Consider the following 16,287-nt stretch of genomic DNA (forward strand, 5'->3'; position numbering starts at 1 on the left):
AGGGCTGAAAAAAAATGGCTAAGTAGATGCAAATTTTCTCTCTGACAACATTTCTTATGTCCTATTGACTTAAAAAAATCTGTCTTCTATTCTGATCATGCAGTATAATAATAGAGAGGAAATTAAGGGGTGGTTGTGACTCTTGAGATCATAAAGTTGGTATTCACTCTCATTGGTCAGACAGCAAGTAGCCAGTGCTCACTGAAACCTCAAAGCCACTCTCTTCTGGTTTAGTATTTGGTAACAGCACTTCACACCAGAATCATCTTCCTCTCTTTTGAGTTTCTTGATTCCTATTTTTGCCTCCTCATTAGTCAGTGCAATGTTGCGAGTGCCAATAAGTCAGTAAACTAAATGATAATTTCCCTTTCCGACTTGCCAGCTTAGACTGTTACTTCTAAGAGACAGGTGTTTGGAGTTCTATAGCTAACTTGAATTACATATTAAATTAAAGAAAAAAATTCTTAAGTCTCTGCAAGCAGAATGTATTTTCTCTTGCTTTTTTTTGGAGACATAATAATCAGATACTATAGGCCATAAGTCACAATGACAAAGCAGAAATAGAGTTGTCCTAAAAGAGATAACCACCCACACATCTGAAAGCTGACTTTAGAGTGTGTTTTAGTCTCCGTTCCTGCTCTGTGCAATGAATAATGAGTATGTATCTAGTATCCACCTTTCCGCCCTTGTTTTTGTTGATGAGTAGTTCATATAGTGCCTCCATAATGAGATCAATATGTAATTTTTCAATTTTTTGAAAACATTTGTTCAAAAGCCAATATATTATATGTTTTCCAAATCCAAGTCCTATATCCATATTTCACTGAAACCTTAAGAGGTATGTCCTCTTACCACTTCACCCCTTGCCCCTTCCATGCTATAAAGACAATTGTGGCATGTGAGAAAACATATTGACCTTGAAGTGGACTTAATTTCAAGTTCCATGCCAAAGAGTTACTAGCTATGTGATCTGAAATAAGGCAAATAACATTTGTGTGTCTCCGTTTCTTTTTTATAAAATGGGAAAACCATTCACCTTACAAAGGCTTTTTGGGAGTTGGAATGATGTGAAACAATGCACTCTGTAAGTTATATATCAACAATAAAGCCCTTTATAACAGAAGTCAACTTATAAATAAAATACTCTCATTGCAATGGAGTTTTAACTACCTATTCTTTGTAACTGTAGGGATGTGATTGATAATAATATAGCATATATTATGATTATAGATTTTGCTTTCTAAGAAATGTAAAGCCTCCTTAATACTCAAATGTCTCTATGTTTTTATTGCTTGGTTTTTTTTCCACACATAGAGTATTGAAAATTTCCAGAATTTTGAGTGTTGACAAAGATCCCATGCAGTCATCATGAGAGAATTTCATCTCCAGCTTTGCCTCTCTCGGCAGTAAGCCATCAGTTCAGGGAATAGAACTGACAGTAATTTAAGATGGTGTCACATCTCTGGTGCCACTTTTTGGAAAATTATAGGATGTTGTGTTCCATTTGTGTCAAATTTGGTGTTAAGAGATGGCAGAAATGCTAGTGTTGCTACCAGAAAACCACTTCTGTGCTCTGTGACAATGAGAAAACCAGCCATGTTCCTTAGAGGCATAGGTGTGGTGATGACAATCTGTCAATCTGAGAAGTTCAGAAAGCACTACAAAACCGAAAATGGTATGTTTTCCTTCAGTTTGATTTAAACTTCTGAATACTTTTCCTTTGCTTAACTGTTGGCTTGATTTATTCAAGAGTTACAGTAGATGAAATAAACTTTTTAATTTACTATACCTAAGTATTTCTAATTAGATAGTTACAACTACTAAAATATTCACATGGAGAGCAATCATTTCAAGAGCCATCACAGGAAGCAATTGTAAGATGCCTATATTTTGTGTAATTATATAGCTCATTCTTTGTCTTTCTCGAGAGAATTTTGTATGAGATAATAACTTCAGAAAATGATATTAATATATCTGATACCAGAGCTATTACCAATCCTAATTTGCACCTTTCATGCTACTTTGAATATTTTATTTATGCCGAAATGTCAACTATGCAACTGAAAATGGCCTAAAAGGAACATTAGCCATTCATCTCTGTGGGTAGAATGTACCCATATCATTCTTGACAATACAAAATGCTCTAAGACACAGGTTTGCATACATTTTGTGTTTATAGATGATCGCAGAGGATCAAAAAGCCCATAGATAACTTACCCTATTTTCATAAATCTCCATCACAGAGATATACTTACGAGGTACTGATTAAGATCTATATTTTAGGTGGGTGCAGGAGGGTGGCTAACGCAAATAATGCAGTCATTAAAGTGGAGTTACAGAAAAGATGATAACTGCTCCAGAGTCAGAATACCTGGGTCTTCATATAAAATCCTTATGCTCCCTGGTATTAGAGGAAAGCCAAACTCTTTTAGTGAACTAATAAAGAGATATAATAAGTGGACCAGGAGAGAGAAAGTATGGTCTTTATAACAATGACGTTCTGCAGCAACAACCAGTCTGTCTCTTTTCTTTCCAACTTCTTCACTAGAAAGTGCCCCAAACATGCTTTTCTTAAGCTCTAATAATTGATGCCCTCTAACCGGAAAATTGCAAGTCATGAAGACAGCTCAGTTTCTTCTGCTACTAGGGCACAAAAAGGGCAGAGGAGAGGAGGCAGAGCTAAAAGGTGAGCCTAGATCTCCTTCATTTAACATAATGGTAAAGTAAGTGCCTTCCCATGGGTCCAATAGATACTTTAGATGGTTGTAGCATCTTAGGTATTCTTGCCAATCCCTCCAAGAAGACCACCTTCAGGGAGAGGGTTTCACTGCACAAAGCTGTGAGGTAAATGGTGGCATGACTTGGAGAGGGAGAAAAGGAGGAAGTTGCATTTCATGTGGCTCTCCCATGCCAGGAGATCATGTGAGAGTGGGATCCAGTCCTTTGATGAACCAGCAAATGCATAACTAGGAGATGGCTTTAGAGCACACAAAATACAGAAAGCACAAAGAGCCGGTTGGTATTAGGCAGAGAAGCCATGAGGACTAGCAGCACCACACCACTGTACCCAATCTTGACAGGAAGGATGGGATTACTCACATTGTCCTGTCCAATAAGGGTAAGCCTAAAGAAATGCCTTTACTCTCTGTCCTCCTTGTCCCAAAATGAGAGGAGGAGTACTTGGAAGACCACAGTATGACAGGGCAGACCACTTTGCTCTCTAACTTCCATAGCTAGAACTCTCAGCCGAATGCTGCCAGGAATGGGGACAAGGAATATTTTGACTCCTTTTTAATTTTTTTTCAACGCAATTCCATTTATTCACTGTTTTATAACTTAGAATTCTGAAGAGTTTACAATGTAGCATTTCCTAACTTGTTTGTTGGTATTATAGCTTTATTAGTTCAAATCAAGAAAGAGCTCACATGTTCTAATCCATCATGATGATGTAGGATATTTAGCTCTTCTTTGGTGGTGGAACTCAGCAATTTGCTTCTTCTATCTGCTGGGTATTTTCTAAATATTTCAGCATTTGCCTCATATCTCTGTGTTTACTTGTTAATTTGTAAGATACCTTGGTGTTTTGATCCCTCACAGTTACGTTGTAATGATCAATGAGAGGCTCTCCTGGACTCCAATCCCTGCTGTTTGGCCATATATATTCCCTTCGGAGGTTGCCATAGCCCCTTCATTCCAAGCTGTTCTGTCCCTTCGTCTAGTAAATCATAGGGATCCTCTCATACTCACCATGCTTTAACTTGTACTTATTTCTGGTGGGCTTTGAATTAAATGTGAAATTGTTCACTTAAATGAACAAGATCAAGTTTTAATTACTGAAATGAGACTCTCAATAACTAAAATAACTAAAGTTTTATGGACTGAGACTAAGATATCATTAAGGGACATGTCAAACACAGGAAAGGGGAAGTTATAGAGAGCTTAGCAGAAGCAGTTCACAGAAAAATAGAACATAATTGTTTTCATCAAGTCAAGATTCCTAATTTAAACTGGTAATAGATTTTTAATATTTCCATTTGGAATTTTCAAAGGTTTTAGAACAGCAAAATAATTAGTGTGTCTTTGTGCATAAACCTAGAAAAAAATTTTGGCAAGTTTCTTTTTTTTAAAAAAACATTTGTTGATAAGACATTTTCAAAGAGAGCAGCTTATGTAAACCTTTATATTAATACATTGTGAGATATAATCACATTGGTATTTTTTAAAGTTTATTTATTTATTTTGAGTGAGAGAGAGCATGCAGGGGAGGGGCAGAGAGAAAGGGAGAGAGAGAATCCCAAGCAGGCTCCGCGCTGCCAACACAGAGCCAGATGCATGGCTTGAACTCCCAAATCGCGAAATCGTGACCTGAGCTGAAGTCAGACACTTTAACAACTGAGCCAGCTCCAACTCATAAACTGCTAGATTATGACCTGAACAGACATTGGACAGTTAACTGACTGAACCACCCAGGCTCCCCAATAAAATTGGTATTTTAAGACATGAGCTTTAGGAGTAATTTGCAATGCAGCAATATTTTGTAATAATATTTTCGTTTGTTTTATTTTCCAACTGACACAAGCCCTTTTCTCTGTCAAGTAGTTAGGGTAACAGCTGGTCTTCCTCAGTTCAAATTGATCTGAACTTGGAGTGAGTTCACCTATATTCAAGCCCAACTTCCACCCTCTTGGAAGTACAGTAAAACATTGGTTTGCTAGCAAATTCGTTCCAAAAACATGCTTCTAATCCAAAGCACTTGCATATTAAGGCAAATTTCCCCATAAGAAATAATGGAAACACAGATGATTCATTCCACAACCCAAGAATATTTATATAAAAATGATTACAATACTGTAATATAATACAAAATAATAGAGAAAATGCAAAATAGAAAGAAAAATAAACAAATTAACCTGCATTTACCTTTGAAAACCTTCATGGCTGCTGTGAGGGAGACAAGAGAGAGGAGGGTTATTGTGTAGGATGACTTTCTCTACCACTAATGGAATCACCGCCATCTACTGGCTCAATGGAATATTTTCTGCATGGGAGCCATTGTATATGCTCACATGGATGTTGACTACAGTACAGTATCAATAAACTCTTGTCATATACTGTATTTAATGTAACTGGCAATAAGGCAGCAGAGGAAAGGGTCTATATCTGCAGGCAGCCTGACCTAGAATGAAGCAAAGCATTCCTAAACTCACTCTTGTATGGAAAAGTAAAGGACTGTCTATAGGTCACTTTGAAGTGCTAAAAAATACACTAGTGCCAGTTGTGGGCACCTTCCAATATTCTGAAAAATCACTGATTTCTGCCAAACACCATGGACTGAGACCAAGCATCTGAGCATGGGAGACGATATTCCACAATCCCACAGTGAGAGAGAGAGAGAGAGAGACCATTGGTTCAGTTGTGATCATGTGATGTTTGGTGTCATGTAACTCGTATTGCCAGACATGGGCTTGTTTATCAAGTTAAAATGTATTAGAAATGTTCACTCACCTTGCGGAACACTTGCAGAACAAGTTACTCGCAATCCAAGGTTTTACCATATATAGTATTGGTCTTACTAGTAGTTCAGCTGGATTGTGTTGGGGCAGCAGTTTGAGATATTTTTTGTGTATCTTACATTTCAATTCTGTCAGAGCCCTGGACTCTAACACCATGAGAATGTGTATAACTATGCAATTACTCTTTGTTATCTGACCTTCCTCCATGGCACTGTCTTGGTTGAATCAGAGTGTGTATATAAGGGAAAAATTGTTTGGTCATATGATTTGCTTCTGTATTTGGGGTTTCCTGATTTTATTCCATTCTATCTACCTTTACCTCATCTAAGGCTCAGCTGAATTCTGTTTGTCCCTGCAAATATTCTCTATGTTAGGGCCACTCCTCAATTTACCTGTCCCAGACCAAATGCCTGCTCTAGGTATGGTAGTTGTTATGTTACTCATGTAAGAAAGGCTTGTTTTTCTCTGGAATTTAGTTTTTCAAGGTTTTATTTCAAGGTTTTACCTTATGTCAAGGTTTTCTAGCTCTTTGCTAGCCACACAAAATAATATAGTCACTATTTGCTCATATTTTTCTTGTTATCATAAAACAAATGTCTTTCATATCTTATATCCTAATTAGAAGAAGTCTAAGCATTTAAAATTAGGGCTATTATTAGCTATTTCTTGTTATAATTTCTCTTACTAAAATAATCACTTTTGCATTATAACTTCTAATTGAATAATAATTTTGTACCTTCTTTAATTCTAAAAGTTAAATCACATAATTCAATATTATGTCTGTTGCATTGAATAGAACTTCTAAAATGGAACAAAACACCTACGAATAAAATACAGTGCTGGTAGTATTAAGACCAGCAGTTTCACCACAAAATATGATGTTGACAGAAAACTTACATCATATTAAAGACAGATCTTGCCATTACTAATTTTTAAGAGTCCTTTACCAGGAATATTTGTTAAATTTATACCATCATTTGAGAGACTTATATGTTTTTCTTTTTGTATCTATTGATGTGATAAATTATATTAATAGATTTCCAAGATAATATCATTCTTTGACTCCTGGCGTGAACACATCTTAATCATAGTAGCTGATTATTTTCTACTATGATGTTGAAATCTATTCTAATGATGTTATATGGGAATTTATATCTACATTATTTCAAAGTAGTTTTTATAGCAAGAATGGAAAATGCTTGTCATCTGTAGAACCACATGTGTTCATGGCAGATATCATAATTGGTGAAAGCAAATGAGGCTAATGATTCATTATTTACATAATACTTGTCAGCAGCTACTACTAATGAGTCAGAGTTGGAATGAGACCTGAAACTGCTATCATTAATCTATGCTTTTCATTTTTTATGTTCTCATTGTCAGTTTTAGCATTAAGTTGCATAACATTCTCTCCTTTTATGTTTTGCCACAGGTATCATAACATGTAACTTTCTGATTTCTAGAAAGTTTAAAATAATTCAAGCTTAAAAATGTCTGGTCCAGAGATATTCTTTAATAACCTCTTTCAATGTCTTCTATGGCTGTTGATTCATCTAGACTTTTACAAATTCCTAGTAGGTTTATTTTTAGTAAGCATTATATTCTGAGAATATAGTTTGAGTCATACTTTTCCACTCCTAATATAGAGACAATCAATAAGAGGTACTAATTTTTTAATGTCATAAAATTGGATTATAGAACTATACATGCTTACAGTTATATACTTATACATTTCAATTCTGGCTAAATATTGCTTTTAACCTTATTTCAAATAATCATAATCTGTATTTACTTTTAAAATTACTTTTCCTGGGGTGCCTGGGTGGCTTGGTCAGTTAAGCATCCAATTCTGAATTTCAGTTTAGGTCAATGATCTCGTGGTTCATAAGTTCGAGCCCCATATGGGGCTCTGCACTGATAGTGTGGACCTACTTGGGATTCTCTCCTTCTCCCTCTCTCTCTGCCCCTCCCTGACTTGGGTGATCTCTCTCTCTCTCTCTCTCTCTCTCTCTCAAAATAAATAAATAAACTTTAAAAAGTATGCTTAAAAATTATTTTTATTTTTGGTATGATCTTGAAAATATATTGTCAACTTCTTCAGTGGAATTTTACATATGTCTATTAGATGAAGCTTGTGTGGTAATGTATAATTTTTCTAAATTCTTACTAAATTTTGTTGACTTAATCTGTTACTTACCAAGAAAGTATATTATTATCATCGTCTTATTCAGTCAATGCTTATTTGATTTGGCAATAAGCTTATCAGTCTTTTTGCACATTCTTCTTATTTTTATCATATACGTCCATCCAGGATTATTTTCTTTCTAGCCAAAGTACTCGTTTAAAATTTCTTTTACTGGGGCACCTGGGTGGCTCAATCGGTTGAGCGCCAGACTTTGGCTCATGTCATGATCTCACAGTTCGTAAGTTTGAGCTCCGAGTCAGGCTCTGTGCTGACAGCTCAGAGCCTGGAGCCTGCTTCGGATTCTGTGTCCCCCTGTCTCTCTGCCTCTCTCCTGCTCGTGTCCTGTCTCTGTCTCTAAAAGTGAATAAACATTAAAAAATAAAATTTCTTTTACTAATAATCTGTTACATACTCTCTCAATTTTTGTTTATGTGAAAATATCTTTGTTTTAACTGCATTTAAAAATAATTTTGGTGTTTTGTTAATTATGGATGGACAACTCTTTTCTGATATCATATTGAGTATTTTATTATGGTCATAAAAATGGTCACCCAGTGGATGATGCCTTTGAGCATTTATATTCTCATGTAGATGAACCCCTTTAAACTAGGATTAGCAACATGACTAAAGTTTTACTCAAAAAAATGAACCAATGCTGTGTGACTCTCAAGGTTATGTCAAAAAAAAAGCCTTGCAGCTTTCCTGTGGTCTTAGAGTACTTGTTCAGAGGGGTGTCGGACTGTTGTAAGAAGTCTGATACCTTGAGCCTACCATGTTGTGGACAAACCTAAACCAATTTCATGAGGAGAGAGATTCCAAGCTGAGCTCAATCTATCTACAAAACTAACAGTAAGGTGTTTTAAGTCACAAAATTTTGATCTAATTTATTATGCAACAACAGATAACTAGTATAAAATTAGATCCCTCCTTTTGGTGTTTATTTTGTTTTTTAAAAGTTTTTTTTACCAATTGAATTGATATTCCTTTATAGGTAAAACCAAATTGAGGGGTGCAGCTATGAGGATACAGACCACAGAAGACTTTCTTCAACTGCAGGTTTGGGAGGGTTCTCCAAATCACCTTCAATTTTGATAATTTGTTAGAAGGACTCACAGAACTCACTGAAAGCTGTTATCTTTATGGTCACAGTGCATGGGAAAGGATACAGATTAAAATCACCCACAGGAAGAAAGGCATAGGGCAGAGTCCAGGAGGGTTCCTAACATGGAGCTTCCAGATGTCCTTTCTCTATGGAGTCACAGACAGTTGCAATGCCTCTTGGAATCTACGTGTGACAACACACAGGGAGTACTTCCAACCAGGGAAGCTCACCCATGCCTTGAGGTCTGGAGTTTTTATTACGGTTCTATCACATAAGCCTCGTTGACTATCCAAGCGGCTTACCTCAGTCTCTAGTCTTTTAAGAGGCTGAGCTGAAATCCCATGCAGAACCCAAAGCCAAGACCCTACATTACTTTGTTGAAGTGGCTCAAAGCCTCCACCCTAAATCACATTATTACTATGTGGTTGGTCCAAAGCCCCCAGGCAAACAAAGACGCTCTTACTGGGCATGACATTCCAAAGACTTAGAGATTATCTCCTAGGATCTCAAAAGCAAAAATCAGACCAAAGTTACACTCTTTACTAATCTAGTTTTAGCATTTTAGCAGTTTTCCAGCACATTCCATTAAACTCCTGCCTCAAAGAAAAACAAACTATATCTACATAACCCTAACCTTAACCATTAATTCACTTCTTTTTTCTCTCCTGACTAATAATAAGACTCAATAATTTCTAAATATTCTGACGGCCATGAGACAGCTTCTCATATACTGAAATTTAGGAATCAATAAGAGTATGTGGTGCCTGATGTTCATACTTTTAAGAGGGTGACACTCTAAAGAAAGTAAATTATCTAGTATGTATCTATTTGTTATAATCCATTCTAAAAGAACTCCTATAACCAATGTTGCCACTTTGGCAACTAAAAACACAAGATTCTCACTTAAGTTTGAGTTTATTTATTTATTTTTATTTATTTATTTTTATTTAAAAAAAAATTTTTTTTTTCAACGTTTATTTATTTTTGGGACAGAGAGAGACACAGCATGAACGGGGGAGGGGCAGAGAGAGAGGGAGACACAGAATCGGAAATAGGCTCCAGGCTCTGAGCCATCAGCCCAGAGCCCGACGCGGGGCTCGAACTCACGGACCGTGAGATCGTGACCTGGCTGAAGTCGGACGCTTAACCGACTGCGCCACCCAGGCGCCCCTAGTTTATTTATTTTTGAGAAAGAGACAGAGACAGAGAGAGAGGGAAACACAGAATCCAAAGCTGGCTCCAGGCTCTGAGCTGTCAGCACAGAGCCTGACTCGGAGCTCAAACTCACAAACTGTGAGATCATGACCTGAGCCAAAGTCGGATGCTTAACCAACTGAGCCACCCAGGTGCTCCATCCCATCTAAATTTGAATGCTAAATGACAAATACCTATTTATAATTATGTCCCAAATATTACATACATACTTATCCTAAAAACTTACCCATTGTTCATCTGTAAATCAAATTTAAATGAATTTCTTGTATTTTATCTGGAAACCCTACATTCAGAAATCCTTTCAACCAGTGACCATGAGCTAAGAAAATATATGATCATTGGCTTTAGCTTGTAAAAAAAATTCTTGAAGATATAAAAAAATGCTAAATTAAATATATTCTTTTATCAAGTGTTGTCATTTATTATAGCAAATGTGAAGAGTAAACTACAGAGTTGGTTATTCCTTCAAAGTTTAGATCGACTATTCATTACAGCTAATTTCAAAATTGATTCATGGTTTTCTACTGTGATTTCTTAACACATAAATAAGTAAGAAAATTTCAACAAAGGATGAGTCCAGAAGCTGCCCATATTTGGAACACCTCACAACTGTTCTTAATTTTCTTGTACTCCCCTAAAAGTATCCACACAAACAAAGCTTTAGAAATTTACCTGATGATTTAGTGCTTGAATATCAAATACTATTCATGCTTCTGTCTGTGAGCTAAACTCTAGCCACTATAAGTGTTTGATTTAAAATAATGTGTAATTAACCTTAGTTTACTCAATAACATTATGCTGTGTTTTGACAACCAAATAGTGAAATTCACTGTGCTCAACCTCTATTTTATTGAAATCAACAGACAGAAACCAAAAATAATTGTTACAAGCCCTCTGATAGTAACAATTAGTTAACATCATAAAGAAATAGCTGTAAACAAGAACAGTGTTCCAGCCTGAGTTATGAATTATAAATTTACAAATTGATTTTCCTACACTTCTCCATTGACTTGAACCTTAAAAACATGTCATTGATTAAACAGGTCCTATATTATGTATGACGATGAGAAAGAAACCTGAAAAGACTGAAACAACAAAAAACACTGCAATGCATTTATCTTAACAAGAACTATTGGTTGGGGAATCTACTTATTCACCATTTTTCTAACCAATTCAATTATTGGAACTCTTCCTCTAGACTAAGCCATAATATACGGCGTGTTCCAAGAGATTTTGTGAAGGCAGGAAAAATCTTAAGAGGTAAGAGTGAACCATAAATTAGTTTATTTTTGTCTCTGCAAAACTTATAGACACATGAGGTCCTGAAAAATTCTCTTCATAAATACTTCCTGTGAGAAATGTGCCTTTCCATTATTTTCTCCTTTTACATTCATGTCATCTACTCATTTATTCATTATTTCAAATATGGATTGAATTCTTAGTACAATACCACACAAAATGTTATGTGCTGACTATTCCAAGATGAATAAGTAACAATAGCTCCTTTAATGAACTTATAAACTAGTAGAGAAAAATAGATGAGAAAATCAATTATTGTAACAAAATTTAAAAAGTGCTAAAAGCAGTGAAATGCACAGTAAGAATAGAGAAGGATGATTTTTCTCAGATTCTGTGTTGGTGACAAGAAAGTACATTAGAAAACATTTCCACAAGGATATCCATAAGCTAAGAAATTATCCTACATTATTACTAAAAACTATTATCCGAAATGTGTACCATGGAAAAGAATATTGATATGTAGACCTCAAGCATGGGATGGGATAAAGGTGAAGGAAAGGAAAAAAATATGTATGGGTGTTAGAAATTCCACCCTAGATTTCAACACAATTTAGGGGTGGGAGTGGGGGACTAAAAGTAGGCTAAAATGTAGGTCGTGAGTGAAATAAGCAAACTTATAGTTAGCACGTGAGCTCTCAACTACTCAGTCCAGAGATAAAAATATTTAAAATTCATACTTCTTAAATTCTTCTCTAGTTGGATTACCTTCAATAATATTTTCTCATTTATTCATTTAAAAGTTCAAATCAAGGCAAATAAAAAATTTTGTCCCTAAAACCATCCCTATCTCTTCTGTTAATTCTGATTCTTACCAACTCTTCCCCTTTAAATTAACTCTAAAATATGATCTCGACTGATAGATTCAACATATAGGCAATTTCATTTCAAAGATCCATTGAGCGATCCAGTTTTCACTGTGTAATTCTGGAGCTCTTTTATTTTATGACATCAATAAATTATAATCCAGGCTCTCTAATCCAATATTCTGCATGAAGAATAGGTAGGCATTAAACATGTTTATCCCTGTCTTAATCTCTGCCTGTTTTTTTTTTTTTTGTTTGTTTTTTGTTTTTTATTTAAAAAGGAACAAAGATTGTGGGCATATGCTTGGCCTCTTTTCAAGCTTTAGGATATGGACAAGTATGGTTGTGGGTCAAGATGTAGAAATTAATATGGGTTCAGTCTGAATGACCTTATGCAAGCTACATTTAAACAGCAATATGGAGTTAGAACATCAAGGGTAAGAGATCAGAAAACTTGATGTTCTTTCTTCTTTTGAAAATATGCTCAATTTTTTGAATTCAGCTTTGTAAATTCTAAGAAGAATCTTAGTATCACAACACAAGAGCAGCCTCAATTTTTCTTTCAGGTATCTATTTCTATACAAAATACTTTATGTCACATTTTATGACAAATATTCCAAAAAATGTGTATTTTTACTAAATTCCCTTCAAAACAAAACAGATAATTATGGCCAAAACTACATATAAAAATTCACCATTTTGGGGTGCCTGGATGGCTCAGTTGGTTAAGCATATGACTCTTGATTTTAGCTCAGGTCATGATCTCTCATGGTTCATGAGTTTGAGCCCTACATCCAGCTCTGTGCTGACAGCATGCTCACGCTTGTGTGTGTGCTCTCTCTCTCTCTCAAAATAAATAAATAAACTTAAAAAAATTCACCTTTCTTTATTTGGGGTTCATTGCAACTATTCATTGTGGTAGGCCCAGGGTTCTAAAATAAAAATAAAAATCTAGAAAAACAAGATTGGAATTTTTCAGTGGCTCTAATAGCTAGTAATCTCATTCAGTGGATGCTGGTAATATCTCCTTGGAAAGTTTATAAGGTTAAAATAATTTCAGGTATAATATTTACTGATCACTTGTCCACCTATTAGAGTAGATGTAAAGTTATTTCCTATTTATTTTGGTTAAAAATACTTTTTAAATACATAAAATTTATCATCTGATTAGAGCACCAAAGATTCCTATTTATCTCTTCTATGTGCTGTAGTAATAATCATAATAATCATAATTATAATAGTCTTTTAGCACTTAACTTATATCAGGTGCATTGCTAAGCATTGTACAAGCTATCCATTTATTATCACAGAAGAAGTGAATACTGTTATTTTCTCTGTATCACATATGATGAAACTGAGGTTTGGAATGGCTAAGTAGCTTTTCAAGGTCACATGGTTACTACATGGTGGAAATAAAATTACTGTCTGGTAGTCTGACTTCCGAGCCCATGTTCTAAACCACTATGCAATAGGGCCTTCTCTTTTAGGTGCCAGTTTCCAAGACCTTATGCCTAGCAAAAGAAGGGAAAAACTCTTTGCACAAATAGACATTTTGAGAAAGATTAATAAAAGATTAATAAAAGCTCCTTTTTCTTGCTTCTATCTCTCTGTGCCTCTCTTTGTTTCTGTTTTTTGTTGCTCTATTTCATTGCACTTATATCCTTTCCTGTGTGTGTCTTTTTCTCCCTCCCTCCCTCCCCCCCTTCCTTCCTTCCTTTGTTCCTTCGTTCCTTCCTTCCTTCCATTCTCCTTCCCTTTCTCTTACCCTTCCCCCCTTACTTACCCCCCCTTTACCCTTCTTTCCCTTATTCCTCCTTCTCCCTCTCATTCTCCTCTTTTTCTTCTTTAAAGTTTTACTTAAGTAATCTCTACACCCAACGCAGGGCTCAAACTCATGACCCTGAGATCAAGAGGTGCATGCTTTCTGACTTAGCAGGTTGGGTGCCACTAGTTCTTCTTTTTCTTACACACACACACACACACACACACACACACACATGATGTTCGGATCATGCAGCTGGGTATATAACAAGATCACATACAGGAAACTATAGAAGGAAAAATGTGTCATTCAATCCTCTAACTTTTTAAATTAAACAGGTCCTGGAAATGGGTGATGTCAAAGAGTATCTGTTCAATCATTATGTCTTTCTTTCCTTGTTAAAGTAATTTTGAATATCACACTGAGCCAAAGTCAACTTAAAATGCAAAAGAATACTAAAATTTTAAGACCAGATTAATTCATTTCCAATAAAGCTTCGAATAAATATAATTTCTATTTATGTAAATCTATTACTTATTTGGAATCTGCACATATCTGATAACTACAAGTCTGATTAAAATGAGATTAAAGGGGAGCCTGGGTGGCTCAGTCGGTTAAGTGTCCGACTTCAGCTCAGGTCATGATCTCACAGTCTGTAAGTTCGAGTCCCGTGTCAGGCTCTGTGCTGACAGCTCAGAGCCTGGAGCATGCTTCAGATTCTGTGTCTCCCTCTCTCTCTGTCCCTCTCCTGCTCATGCTCTGCCTCTCTCTATCTCAAAAATAAATGAAAACATTTAAAAAATTAAAAAAAAAATAAAATGAGATATTAAATAATCTATATATAAAAAGGGGGTTTCAAAACCATAGTCTTTTAGAAGAAAATAAATCTCAAACACTGTTAAAATATAGCAAGATATAATTCATTCTGAGAATAAGTACATATATTCATAAATATTTACATATATTATTCATGAAATATATATAGTGAGTCATTCATTGGTTGTTTCATGTTATTTAAGGGTCTTAAATTTATGTTCTAGGAAAATTCAAAGAAAATAATGGTCAGATCATTGTGGAGGTGCATAGGTCTGGTATCAGAAATAACACTGCTTTAAGTGATGGCTAGTAAGAAGAGCCTTACCAGTAGGAGCACATGTCCATTTTCTTCTCTTGTTTACATGGAAAATTGGATATTCTAGAAAAAATAAGGTGATTACTTTGAACAGAACCACAAGGTATCTGCTTCAGTAAGGATTTTAGATAAATCAATTTTCTGTTTAATTATTTCTCACTATAAAATATTCAGATCCCACTTAGAATCAGAACATGTCAGAATGTATTATTTTGATTTGCTACAACATAGAATTATAGCTCACATGAGCAGATTAAAAGACATTTGGGGGGAACATGGCGGCGTAGGAGGACGCTGGGCTCACCTGGTCCTGCTGATCCCTTAGGTTCCACCCACATCTGCCTAAATAACCCAGAAAACCGCCAGAAGACTAGCAGAATGGACTCTCCGGAGCCAAGCATAGACAAGAGGCCCACGGAAGAGGGTAGGAGGGTGGCGAGCCGGTGCGCATTACACGGATTGGCGGGAGGGAGCCAGGGTGGTGAAGGGGCAGTCTGCCCAGCAACTGAGAGCCCCTTGCAAAAGCGGAGGGGCCGGACTGCGTGAGTTCTGACAGCCAGTGGGACTTAACATTTGGAATGTTAAAAGTCGACAGCTCTGCTCTCGGAGAGCGGGGAGGGAGATTTGTTGAGCCCCAGAAGACACAGCTCAGCTTGGCAGGGGAACAAAGGCACTGGCAAGCACCATCTCCCTCTCCCATCCCCCAGCCGAAGCATGATGCATACACCCAATGCTGTGCTTCTGTGGATCCATCCCTCTGATGGTTCTGCCTCTCTCCTCGTGCTGCAGGGCCCCTCCCACAGGGAACCACAGAAGGCAAAGCGAGATAAGCCTGCCCCTCCTGCCCCTGTGCACCTTGCAGATCCACCCCTGCTAATATGCCAGATCCCATCAAAGCAGCACCACAAGCCTGGCAGTGTGCAAGTAGCCAAGACAGGGGCCACACCACTCCACAGTGAGTCCTGCCACTGGGAGAGGGGAAGATAAGGTACACACCAGTCTGACTGTGGCCCAGGCGGTGGGCTGGGGGCAGACATTGGGTCTGACTGTGGCCCTGCCCACCAACACAAGTTACCCAGACAGCACAGGGGATGTGCCCTGCAGTTTGGAGCCACTGCAGGGACTACCCAAAATGACGAAACAGAACAATTCTCCTCTAAAGAAACTCCAGGAAGTAGCGACAGCTAATGAATTGATCAAAAACAATTTAAGCAATATAATGGAACAAGAATTTAGAATAATAGTCATAAAATTAATCGCTGGGCTTGAAAGAAGC

Source organism: Leopardus geoffroyi, chromosome B2, assembly GCF_018350155.1.
Source record: "Leopardus geoffroyi isolate Oge1 chromosome B2, O.geoffroyi_Oge1_pat1.0, whole genome shotgun sequence".
NCBI lineage: Eukaryota > Metazoa > Chordata > Mammalia > Carnivora > Felidae > Leopardus > Leopardus geoffroyi.